Source organism: Synchiropus splendidus, chromosome 19, assembly GCF_027744825.2.
Source record: "Synchiropus splendidus isolate RoL2022-P1 chromosome 19, RoL_Sspl_1.0, whole genome shotgun sequence".
Classification (NCBI taxonomy): Eukaryota; Metazoa; Chordata; class Actinopteri; order Syngnathiformes; family Callionymidae; genus Synchiropus; species Synchiropus splendidus.
This window is the reverse complement of record NC_071352.1, coordinates 10,563,398-10,576,289: the sequence shown is the minus strand read 5'-3', so window position 1 is coordinate 10,576,289 and position 12,892 is coordinate 10,563,398.

Genomic DNA, 12,892 nt, shown 5'->3' with positions numbered 1-12,892 from the left:
AATTCAATATTGTAGAGCACTAGTTAATTCATTGACTTACCGTGTAAATCAGTCGCTTTTGTCGGATGCTATAGATCACGCTGTGAATATACCATACATCCAAAATTGAAGGTTGTCATTCAGCAGTGAAGCAGCCTCAATAACACTCGTAGTTCAAGCCTGGTGACCAATGTACTTTCCAAGCTGCTCAGCTGAAGCATCACTGGTGCCAAATGTTCCCTCATTCACTTTGGCTTCTTCTGAATTTCTGGCTAAGTGTTCAAATTTTCAGAGGCCACTAGATGGCACTGTCTATGTACAACTATTTCAATGAAACCTCACATCATTTTTAAAACAAGAGCGCCACCTTTTGAGCGCTGAAAGTCAGCACACTGTTTCATGAAGCTCCACGATGCCTCAGGAAGCACATCACCAACCATCAGAATCAGATGTGGATGGTGAAGCTGGAAAAACCACTTCAATTTGAGGCTGTGTGTTGAAATATAAAAAGTAGATGCACCAATAAAATGATAATTTGTTTTGGTTTTGTTATTACTTGAAAAGTTAGCAATGAATTGCCAAAATCATGTCATTACCAGTTTACATTTTAATGATTAAAAACACCTAATTTTGGAAAAAAAAGTCGTTTGAGAAAGAACATAAATGTTTGCTTTATATCGTGCTCATCTTTTTCTCTGAAGCAGATCATCCACTTCTCCTTATATATTGGTGCATGTGTGCGTTTGTGTAATGTATTCACACTCCCTCTAAAGCTTGCACTCTTCTTGCCAATATCGACTGCTAAGTGGTTGCGCTGGATGAAAAAAGAAAAACAAGCGCTTTAACAAATTTTACCTGTGAATGAAGAACACATGCTTCCGTGTTTAATGGAGTGAGCAATTCCCGCCGCAATCATACATTTTACATTCGTAAAAGCAACGTGAACCTGGACTCCATTTTCATCACTTTGAGTCCATCAGCATCCTCCACCCAGCTAATCCCACGTAAGTGACACTCATGTTTGGTTGTTTTAGTCAAAGCGACAGAAGAAATTTCAGCCATGACTCGGATGTGATGATATTGTGAGTCACTGTTGTAAAACGCCTAGGAAAAGATTTGTGTAGGTGTTGGATTAAGAGATGTTCAACTGACTCGTCCCTTAAATGGACAGGGATCTGTGGAGATGAATCAGTGGTGGAGATAGAAATGCATTGGCAGGAAGTGGTTTTGACTTGCAACATGATGGAAAACAAACATATTATAGTAAGAAGAAACAGGAAGGAGCCTGGTTTTTAACATAGCACATTACTCGTAAGAAAGAAAGACATGTTGGGGGGTGCATAGTGTGTCAACGTCTTGCAATAAAAATAGAAAACACACGTTATATAACATAGATGTAAGACACCAGAGTCAGTCTAGCATCAGCCACAGTGGTCCCTGGTGGAAAGAATGCATATTTGTCCATAAATAACTTCACAGAAAAGTGGTTCAGACTCAGACTGGCTAGCATGACAGTAAACACACGTCATCGACATCGCAAAGTGAAACAAAGGAAATTGCCCTTCTGCTTAGAAATAATGGACTTCAGTCCCACAATGGCTAATATGTGCCTATAATATACATATGATTATGTAGTTTACTTTTGGGAATACGTGTTTAAAAAGTTTAGCCAGTAATAATAATATTGTTATTAATATTGAGATGTGAGTGTAAGGATCTGAGAATAAACAGTTATATAGTGCAGATGTACTGTATATTTTATTTAATAAAATAAAACACAATTACTAAGTAACAGAAAAAAATCTAAATGATAAAACAAGAACGTCCATGTGACTGCCGTAGTCACATGGAAGAAGTCTCCCCAGCTGTCCAAGTGTTCCACTGTAACGTCTGAAAATCCCATAAGAGTAATTTCAAGCCCCCAACATGAGCTTCCATTGTGTCATTTCATTTCAAAGCAAGGTTGAAAAACACAGTACGCATGCGACAAAGTGTGGTTGTCAACGCTCGTCTCAATCCATGTCGCTTTTCCAGCGGCATTATAAAGCTCTATTGTTTCAACACAATAATGGCTGCTCTGCACAGCACTCAAGGACGGAACACTGAATGGAAACATCTGTAAGTGGTCTGTATTGTAAGTGACATCTCTCTGGATTGTTTTTTTAAGACATTTACTGAACAGCAAGACTGACATGCCGCATATGACTATATGTTTACACAATGTGAAAATGAGGAGGGCCAAAAAACACACCAAGAAATGTTCCATTACGGTATGAGGCAGCGCATTAGTGGGCACTGATGTCACCGCAAATGTCTCCCATGTAGCCAGCAGTCTGGATTCGGCAGGCCTGGAAGCAGTATGAATGAATACAGAGGGTTTGTAGAGTTGCTTCAAGTCAGGCCTAAAAAACATGTAGTTTGATTTATTAATTTGGACTTTTGATTTGGACGTGGTCAGATGGACTTTGACAAACTTGGATGACATTGTGATCTCCAGTGAGAGGAGAGAGCAGGTTGCCTGGAGAGGAGACGAGTCAAAGTCAGTTGGATGGTCAGGCCTTGTACGCCATCCAGAACCATGAATAATCATCCTCTGAATCCAGCACCATCATCAGAACCCTTCTGCCACCTGCTGTGCGTCATGTGATTTGCCAGCAGACATCACAGCTCTTCCGACTACAAATCTCCGCCGCCCTTTGCACCCACTCTCCTGGTGGTCTCTGCACCGAGGCAGTGCAGTCGTCATGTCCGCTCAGTTATTTCACCGGGACGGGTTTTCGAGCAGACTTCTCGGTGACCTTCCTTGATGATCACACAGCGAGTACATCACTCTCCGCGAGCTCTAACACGCTGTCATCTTCGCCACTCACCCTCCGCTCACCTTTGTCTGCCCCGATATTTGAGACAGCAGCGTGTTATTTGGATTACACACGGTCAGAGTGGCGGGAATCTGAGCTGAGATCAGCGGCGCACTTTGAACTGTCTGTCTTTAACGGTTGACCCTGTTGACTGTGGCGTCTCCTGTGCTCCGATGAAAGTGGATTCTTGCCACTCTGCTGCTTCGCCTTCAGCACCTGGCTGACACCTCTGTGATGTCTCTGTCCGCCAGGAGCTTTAGACTCTAAGATAGTGCTTTTCTTCCCCTCTGCGACCCAGTGAGCACCACATCCACGCTGACAACGATGGGGGGAAGGTAGTGACATCGCAGAAACAACTCCTTTTCATTTTTTTAAAGATATATCCAATGGAGCCCTGGAAGTGACATGCATGTGTTTATTTTTTTTGGGATGTGGCATGCATGACTTTATTTTTCTTTGCCCGAGATAACAACTATCTCGAGATAGTTGTTATTTCGTGATATCTCGAGATCATTTTTATCTCAAGATACAATGGTAAATGTCAGCGCATGCGTAGCTGCCTCTTTGGCAAAGCACTTTGTATACGTCCTCCTGGATCCATGATGTCTCCCATGGCTTCGTAACTGTTTGTCAACATTGTCAGTCACTGTCTGCAAGTCTGTGCGCTTTTAACACTCTGATCAAGTGCATGAAGATTCTTTATTCCTTCTGTCTTTTGTTGTAATCCTATGTTTACACCAATACCCCGAAACTGAAACAGCCCTGCAGAGGTTTTTCTCCCTGGCAACCTGCTCCGCAACTTCACCAGTTCACGTGTGGATGGCAACATTGTGTGCGCTGTGAGTATTTACAAGGAACAGGAAGCTAACTTTGTGGGAGCAGCATGTGAATGTCCTCTATATGCATTTTGTTCACGTGTGACATTCAAGATACGATTAAACAGCAGCCCTTCACTGAGTCACCATCTCTCAGCAATGGTTCAACATCAGCAAAATATTATTTGGACTGTACAGCCTACGTCTCACATCTTTACTCTTTACTTGTTGTCTGCGGTGTCAAATATCAAGTGTGGTCATCTTTCATCGGATGGCATCTCAATCCTGCAGAGTCAAGTGGGTTTATCTTGCTGCCTGAACTATCCACTGAACTGTGAGACCCATTTGGTCAGCGGCAAAAATGTAAAAAAAAAATGTAAAAAAATATTTTTTGTCAAAGTCGAGGCCCTGGACAATTCCGACGCTGCATGCCTGGTGGAAAGACTCTCATTGAATTGAATTGAAGCGGATTACTCGTGAGGCTAGCAGTGCATCAGCTCCATGACATGTAAGCTTGTGGAGGAAACAAGGGGTTTCAGTCCCTCAAAACCGTTTCAGTATATAATGTATTACAGGTCTCTCTCAGCATCCCATTCACTCTTCTGTCACAAATCTCCCCGAGTGTCACCTCCACCCATTCCACCCTGCCTGCACTCTCCTCTTCACCTCTGTCAGTTTCTCAGCTTGACTGATCCCTTCTGTCCATCTTATGTCTTTCACCTCCCCGTATTCTTTTCTTAAAATTGTATTCTGTCTTCTACTGCGCTCCGGCTACACCACTATATCTTCAACATCATTGTCCATGGAGACTCCTCACAAACCTAGTCTGTTCATTTTCCATCACCATAAATCCATCTCTCTCACCTGCACTATGAACTTCATCCCAGGGTTTCTGTCTCAAAGAAACACAAGCATAAATACTATACACTCTTCTAAGTTTATAGACGTCTGACTAGTTCTCTTCCTGTGGGTCTTATCCTTTGATAAGAGGTTAAAGCCCCAAAATTCAGCAGGAAAAATCCTGTTTTGATCACAGCTCTCTGGGGCTCTCGCCTTTGCTGTTTTGTCGTTCTCTCTGAGGTGCAGCAAAATTTTCCCCCAAAACTTCAGCCCACTCACCTGCATTTCATCAGCTTCCTTCAAGCCTCATCAACTCCAGTATATCCTTAGTTTCTCCCCTCGCTCTTTGTCACACTGTCACTTCTCTCCAGCACTTTTATACCTCGGAATCTATCTTCCCCTTCGACTCCCAAGCTTCCTTTTCCGCTCCTTTCTGTTTGTGTTCAATCCATAAATCCCCCTGGATTCGTGCTTCTTGATTTTTTTCTCAGCGAACATTGCATTGTGGGTTCTGGAAGTGTCTCATTGTACTGTATGATTCCATTCATGTGACTAACATTCTTTTAAAGGTGTTTTGGTGGGACTCTATGTGTTCTATTTTTGTTGTTCTAATATTCATTTTCACATTCTTGTTGATACCCTACAAAGAAGACAAAAAGGAGGCAAAACTCTTTTGTAAGATTCCACACAAACATGGATTTTGTCCAAATAAAAAATACACTTTTGAGGGTTTAAACACAAAATTGGAGTTAAAACCAAGCTACAAACAAATAGAGTCATACTTTAAGATAGACAAACATATTGTCTTAAAGCAAAACAAAACTAAAGAGTATTTTCAACATGAATAATGGAAATGCCTTCACATACTTTTGCAAATATGCGAAAATGAAACGCTTGTGATTATTTGATCTACCTTATTTCTTCGCCCTGAAACTTTGCGTCAGCTCGGGAACAACAGCCTGATCACGATCAGCAGCTTCTCCGGTGAAAATAAAATCAAAGCACAGAGAGAAAAAGGGAGGAGCAGAGGTGTGAAAATAGTCTCCACGTTACGAGAGTCGAGCACAAGAACATATGTCGCGTTTGCTTCCCGCACTGCTCTCCCAGAGCTTGGCAACATCTCCAAACAATGCATTATTTATGTCCGTGTGATGATTCTCTCTTCCCATGAAGAAAGATGACTTCATCCACAAACACTTCCGTCGGGGCTCATCTGCCTTCAGATCGGGGTTTTCGTACATTTGAGAAAAAGTTTTTTGATGAAAAATTATTTATGGAAACTATTCCCTCCATGGCCCTCTGTGACACCAGGTGTACTTGAATCTGATAAAACTTCACCTTCTGCTGCTAAAGACAGCGATTATTTGCGCCGATCAGTCATCCCATCTATCCATTCACTGCACCCGAAGGATGCGACATCCATCATGGTGATCAGCTTGGCAACACACCCACCGTCGCTGGCATTGAAGGAGTCGTGGCTGCCACACGGGTTCAAGACCTGGATTTGTCTTCCCCCACCCAGAGGAAGATAGTGACATGACTCAAAGGATGGTGTGGAATCCAGAAGTTTTTGGCCGTATCATTTTCTAATATTGAAAAAGTCATTTCAATAAAACCATGGAATGAAATGTGAGTTGGCGGAGGGTAAAAATAATATACATACAAATAAAAAAGTACAGGACATCCGACAAATTCTGTGTCTTTAATAGCGCTGGCATTGGAAGGCTATTTTAATGAAGGTCCATGCATTTATTAAACACAACCTTTGGGCTATGATAATAAGGCTTCATGAGGCTTTGCTACCCACGATGTGCTTGACTCACAGACACTCTCACTGTCATGTTCATGTCTGCCCTGGCCGGCATCGATTTGCTTTAAGACCTAACTCTTTTGGGTTTGTGTTGGTCATTAAACACGAATGAATGCTTTTAAAGTGCACAGCGATTCATCCTGTGCTTTAGTCATTTGGCTCCAACAAACAGTGTCATCTTTGTTTTCGGTTGCTAACCTTTTGTTTTTCTGTAAATATCCGTTTTTAATCACCAATTTCGCCCTGTGTGCGACTCTAGCTTCCTAATGTTTCTCTGCCCGGGCAATTCTCCTTAATGAGCTTTTAAACAAATGTAATGATGATTGTTGTGATTCACAGAAATTCAAGGCCAGTGCGCCTCTAATTTGCCTTCTCTGTGTGTGTTCTTGGATTATTGGATAAGTGAGCTGAAGCCAGTTCTTGACTGGAGGTTTAAAGTTGGCAATATAAGCACTTGACCTCCAAAAAATCCCTTCATTCCAAACTTCTAATGTGATCACAAAATGCACATTTTAAGTACCTTAAGAAGAGAGGTGGATTGTCAGTTTCAGCAAAGGCGTCTTCAGTTCACCGTGATATTTGTTTTCATGCTGTTGACAAGAAAGGTGAAAATCAAAGTTATGTTACAAAACAAAGAAAGTTGTGGTACTTGCTGACTGACGTCACTGTACATCGGTTTATCGAGCTGCATTTTATCACTTCATGTGTCGTACTGCTGCACATGCAGGACTCACTGATGGGGAGATGAAATGCAAACTACAGTGGTACCTTGGTTTTCGAACGTCACGGAATTTGAACAAATCGGATTTCCAACAAAATTTTATTTTGCTTCAGATTTCAAACAAAAATCCAGAACTCGAACGCCCCGGAAAAAAGCCGGAAAAACCATAAGGTGCGCCAACCGATCAGCTGACCAACAACGCGCTTTGTTATTGTGTATAACGCAGCCTCTGTATGCAGACGTGTCCCGTTAGCTACATTGACTGACTGTTTTTTCTTCATATTGAGGTGTAAAACCTTTCCTGTCTTCGCACTGGACCGTGGTAGAGTGTCACAGGGGAGGTGCTGGAGCGCTCACTCCAGGGTTTGATGTCCTGTTGTGGGCTGGAGCTGGGACAGGGATGAGGCGAGTCTGGGACAGAGCGTGACTTGGTTTATGACTTTGTCACAGCCAAACTGCACAGAAGCGCACATTCAGAGCTGGACACGCACCGGGCACCTCTTCACTTCTGGAGAGACGTCACTCACTCGGATGGCCCTCTTGTTTTCTCAATGATGTGTTTCTCTGAAATGGTTTTTCAAATCAAATAGTGTCATCTAGTGGGCTCTGAAACCGATGACACTGTTTCATGAAGCCTCATGTGTGATGATCAAAAGTCTTTACGCACTGTGATCAGTACACTACGATGTTAACTGGCACATTTGATGACCTCATCAGACCACGGCGGGAGGCAAAACAACAACCACGTGGATCGGCGAACAACATGTGCTTGTTCATTATTAAACATTTCCATTGACCATGTTTTTTTTTTTTTATTTGTTCTTTTTTTCCCCTGAAGCTACTCATGACTCCCAGTCGGCGGGTGGTAGAGTTATCATCACCCCGAGTTCCCAATCCAAGATGGCTTCCCAAACGTAAAAAGGACATAGTAGTTCAAAATAAATGAAAGGCACCAAAGGAAACATATTGCGGTCGCTTGAGAATAGTTTACATGGATGTCGCCATCTTCTTGTCCGACCTCGATAACTGGTACGCACTGCCCTCGGCTGTCACGTCTTTCCCTGCTCGGACTTCCAACGTCCAAGGTAACTGGAATTCAGCCATATTTATCTAGTTATGTCGACTTTAGCTCCGCAAAAACCCGGCGTACAGAAACATTTATAATGTTATTTTGACCCTTATAAATGATAATATAGACATATAAAACAAGTGCATGCCAACGTATAGAACAGGTACTCACACTCAATAATTTCACTGGACTTAAAAGGCACAATACTGATTGTATGCCTTGAGGTGCATTTGGCCCGTAAGTGTTGCATCAACACACATTTCACACCTGTAGTAAGGCACTTTTAACCAATGTAATATAAATATTTGTGGCATCATTGCCAATCAATTTGCCCAGGATTATGATTTTTTGACAATACCTGGAATACGGTGTGTTTGAATACATCATTTCTCCTTCAATTTTATAATAAACATGTTGAAGCTGAAACGCTTCATCGTCCCAGAAGCCAACAGACACCCGTCGTGGAGTCACTGAAGAACAGGCTCAGGCCAGGAAGACTGAGTTCACGGTGCCGCCAGGTTCCTCCACACACAATAAAACCAAGAGAGGCTGTTTTATTGCCGCGCTCACTGCCTCCTGGAAGGTTAAACGAAATGAAAGGAGCTGTGTTTGTGAGCTAGATTTGCTCAGTGACCCTCTACGTAACACTCGTGTTGATTAGCGGCTAATGTCAAACTTTGAGCTTTTCCAGATGGCGTCGGTTGTTTATTATTCACGCTCATTGTTCCAGGCTCCGTGACCTGTAAATAGCAATCGAACGGATGGCGTTCTCATAGCTTGCTATCCTGCTTTGCCGTGCTCCCAAGTGTCACATTTTCACGGGCGTGCTCTAAAGCACCATCGCGGTGTCACTCCGCCGCAAACTGTGTTTGTATATGCCATGATGATGCGTTTCACAGCGCTCTTCTGAACAGACTTCGGTCGAATTAGCTGCACAAGTTCGGAAATCACCGAACTTGCTGACTGAAAAACACCTGGTGGTAACAACGCCAAGCAACAACAGCATCTCATAACTTTTACATTGGTCCACAGAACATCACAGAATGATTTGTAGAGGTAGAAAAGGTTGAGCGCCAGCTTAACAGTGCAGAGATGGGACTCACAACTCAGCAGGAGGCAAGTGTCCAGCACAAAGATGGTGGCACACACGCTGGCATGGCGTGGAGGATGGTGTCGGCAGTAAAATGGACCATTCTTTCAAATGATGCCCATTCCTGCTGACTTCACACCACACAGCCACCCACTTACTGTTTATATCTGTGCACTCTTCAAGACTCTTCACTCATCCTCCACTGGTTTACTAGTCAATACATGCATAAAAAAATGACTCTGTTAAAACTTACGCCATTTATATATATATATATATATATATATATATATATATATATATATATATATATATATATCTCAATATATAAGTTCAGTTAAGAGTCCTGGTTAATGTTCGCCATTTGTTATTGATGGTTAGATATATATATATATATATATATATATATATATATATATATATATATATATATATATATATCGCTCAACTTGGTCTAGGTGACTGCTCAGAGAGTTTGTGTGTTTGCTCAGACGCATGAAAAATTTGAGGGACCATTGGTCGTAGTGTGTGTGTGAGTGTGTGTTTCTCTGAGCGACTTTGGTAAGAATATATATAAGAATCCATGTGATCTCCTCACGTTGGTTGCTTTTTGTGACCACTGTAATATGTCAAGCGCTGCCATATTTTCAGATATTAAAAGACTTAATGGTTGTCTTAAACACACTGTGTGTGTATATATATATATATATATATATATATATATATATATATATATATATATATATATATAAAATGTGACTGAATCCATGTGATCTCCTCAAGTTGGTTGCTTTTTGTGACCACTGTAATATGTCAAGCGCCGCCATATTTTCCGATATTAAAAGACTTAATGGTTGTCTTATATCACGCACCTCTATCTCAGAACAAAGGAGGTGAAACTGGATAATTTTCTACTACTCAAGACGTGGTACAGACGCTAAAATGTGTCTGTATTTCATACACCATTTCAATCAAAACAGTGTGTTTCATCACAACCACATCCTGCTCCTCCTGTTCAGTTCGGTGTAAAATAAATCTGCCGTGCCAGAATGAAAGTGCTTTTACTTTGGCAATATCTGCTTTAAGACGACCATTAAGTCTTTTAATATCTGAAAATATGGCGGCGCTTGACATATTACAGTAGTCGCAAAAATGCCACCAGAAATGGACCATTTCACTCGGAGACAATATAAAGGCTGAAAAAAAGTGCATGTAATACGGCATCTCATCTTTTTCTGGCCCGGAATAGAGTCACGTACCCTGATATAAATCCCCTCATAAATCCTAGGATTTACTTTATTTGGGGAACAAAAATAGGACATGGGCTGAAAACGACACAGTGTTGTTTTGATGGACTCAGTCTGCATATTTGGATATTTCCCGAAGAGGATTAACATTGAGAATCTGCTCTCAGTTCTTATCAGCGCCGGTTGGTCATGCAGTCTGCTACCACCTTGTCTGGACTGTTAAAAGGATTACTGATAAATCAGTGATGTTTTCCGTGGCGTGTTTAGCTTATCGCCGATGGCAAATTTCAGCTGTGCCACTGATATTCTCGGATTTCTCTCCGCGGCACAGTGGATGAATAAAAGGCTCTTTTTAGTATGCAGGTATAGTGAGGCTGGCTATTAGAGTAGCTTTACACCTCCTGAATCAGAAGGAGAGCCGCTGATCCTGACTGATCCTGCGCTTGAACTCCTGCAGCGACTCATCCTTTGAGATACATTTATGTGAGATATAATATTTGAAGATACAATAGAACGCACTTTTGGTATCCTCAACTCTACTGTACATTCTCGCAAACTCACCCTTTTTTTCTTACAGTAGCTACACTGGCTTTAAAATACAATGTTGAGCTGGGAAATGGTTCAGAATTCTTTCAGTCAAGAGGTTCACGCAAGGAAAACAATCATAGCGATGTTTGGATCGGAAGCGATATCATTTGCTGTGGGCCGCTCGAGTCGGAATAAATGTCTGATCTGAATGAAAATGTGTTCTCTGAATGAAATGACCCGGTCTGGCTCATTCGGGATTAAGTTTTATAGTGGTGCTGATCGTTTTTATAACCAGTGTCGCAGCTCTCTTCTCGTCTTGTGTTTCTTGGTCCGTGGGGCCAAAGAATGACAAGTAGACAGATGTTTCTGAAGTTTATTGGCTTCAGCGTTCACCACCAGTACGCTGGTCTCTTCACTTCAGCAGTTGACATTGTATTTATCCTGATATTACTGCTACAATATTCACGACTCTTTGTCTTACGCTGGGCCAACCATCACATACTCAACATCAACTTCCTTTAGATCATTGAAACTGTTCATGAAACCACCTGTTGAAGTAGTTTTGAAAATGACATTTTGTGGTGATGCTTTCATTTACACTTTACTTATATCTTCTTTGAAGTTTAAATAAAACATATAATTTTAATTTTAGGATATTTACACCTGGTTTTGTTATATTTATTTTATTCAGAATTATATTCAGTTTGCTTTTCTTCTTTTTCTTCTTTCGTAAACTTGTTGAACATGACTTGTACCTGGTTCTGCTGCTGGTTGGACTTTTCCATGACAAATAAATATCTTCGCAATAAAATGGTTTCATGTCATTTCACAGGGTTTTGGTTTGTTTACGTGTAAGTAGATTACATTACATTTTTATTGATTCATTTATTTGTTCTGTCTGTGCTTCCAGATTTGTGCATTGCTTTGAGGTGGGACCATTTATTCAGACTCACTTGTGTTTTCGTTCACTTCCACTTTTAGGCCTCATGTCAGCTTCAACCCGAGCAAATAGTGTTTCAGAGATTTTTGCCACTTAAATCAGCTCCTCCTTCACCCGGTGAGAATGATGTTCTCGAATGGCTCGTGAGGCTTCATGAAACAGTGTCCTCATTTTCAGAGCCCAGTAGATGGCGCTGTCTGCTCTAAAATCTTTACATTCGAACAACCCATTAATCGAAACCTCACACGATTTTTAACCCAAGAGCGCCATCTCCAGGGCTCTGTCAAGGAGAACACTGTTTCATGAAGCCTCATATGCCCGTCACTAGAATGATGATGAGCACAAGTCCATCCTTCAGTCACTCACATGAATATTCAGAGAATATTTCATCCTTTTGAAGATAGTTTTGGGATGTTTGGATGCAACATAAATGTTCAAGCAAGTCTTGTATTCTACAAACTGTGAGTCAGAAATATAGGAATCTATTGTTTGTAAATAAAACAAGCCGCCTTGTTTAGAAGGGCAAATAATCGAAGCAAAGAAAAACTGGTTAAATAGACTGAAAGTGTGCTTGTAGTTCAAATGACTTTTTTGAAGAGAGAATTTTTTTGTTTCGTGTGTCATAAAAAGCTTGTCCAAGACTTGTGAGCGGGAAGCCACCCAAACCAGTGGGTGACCAGTGGAGTCATCTTGAAGCACATTTCGCATTTCAGCCCACTTATCCCTCGCATTCTGCTGGATCAACAACACAGCTGATGTCAGAGTGTTTCATCCTTCGTGTTCATCTCCGTCCCTCTGCACCTGAGCAGAAACCAATCCGCTTCAGAGAAGAAAGTGTAGCTGTGTGCAATGACACACTTCCGTGCCCCTTCACTGAAGCGCCCACAGGAACGGCCCTGTGAAGTCGGGTCAGCTTTATTTGTTACACCCCAAATGCTGAAAGAAACATCCCAAAAAGGCCCTTTTTTATTTGGGTCACACAACAAAAGCTCAGGCAT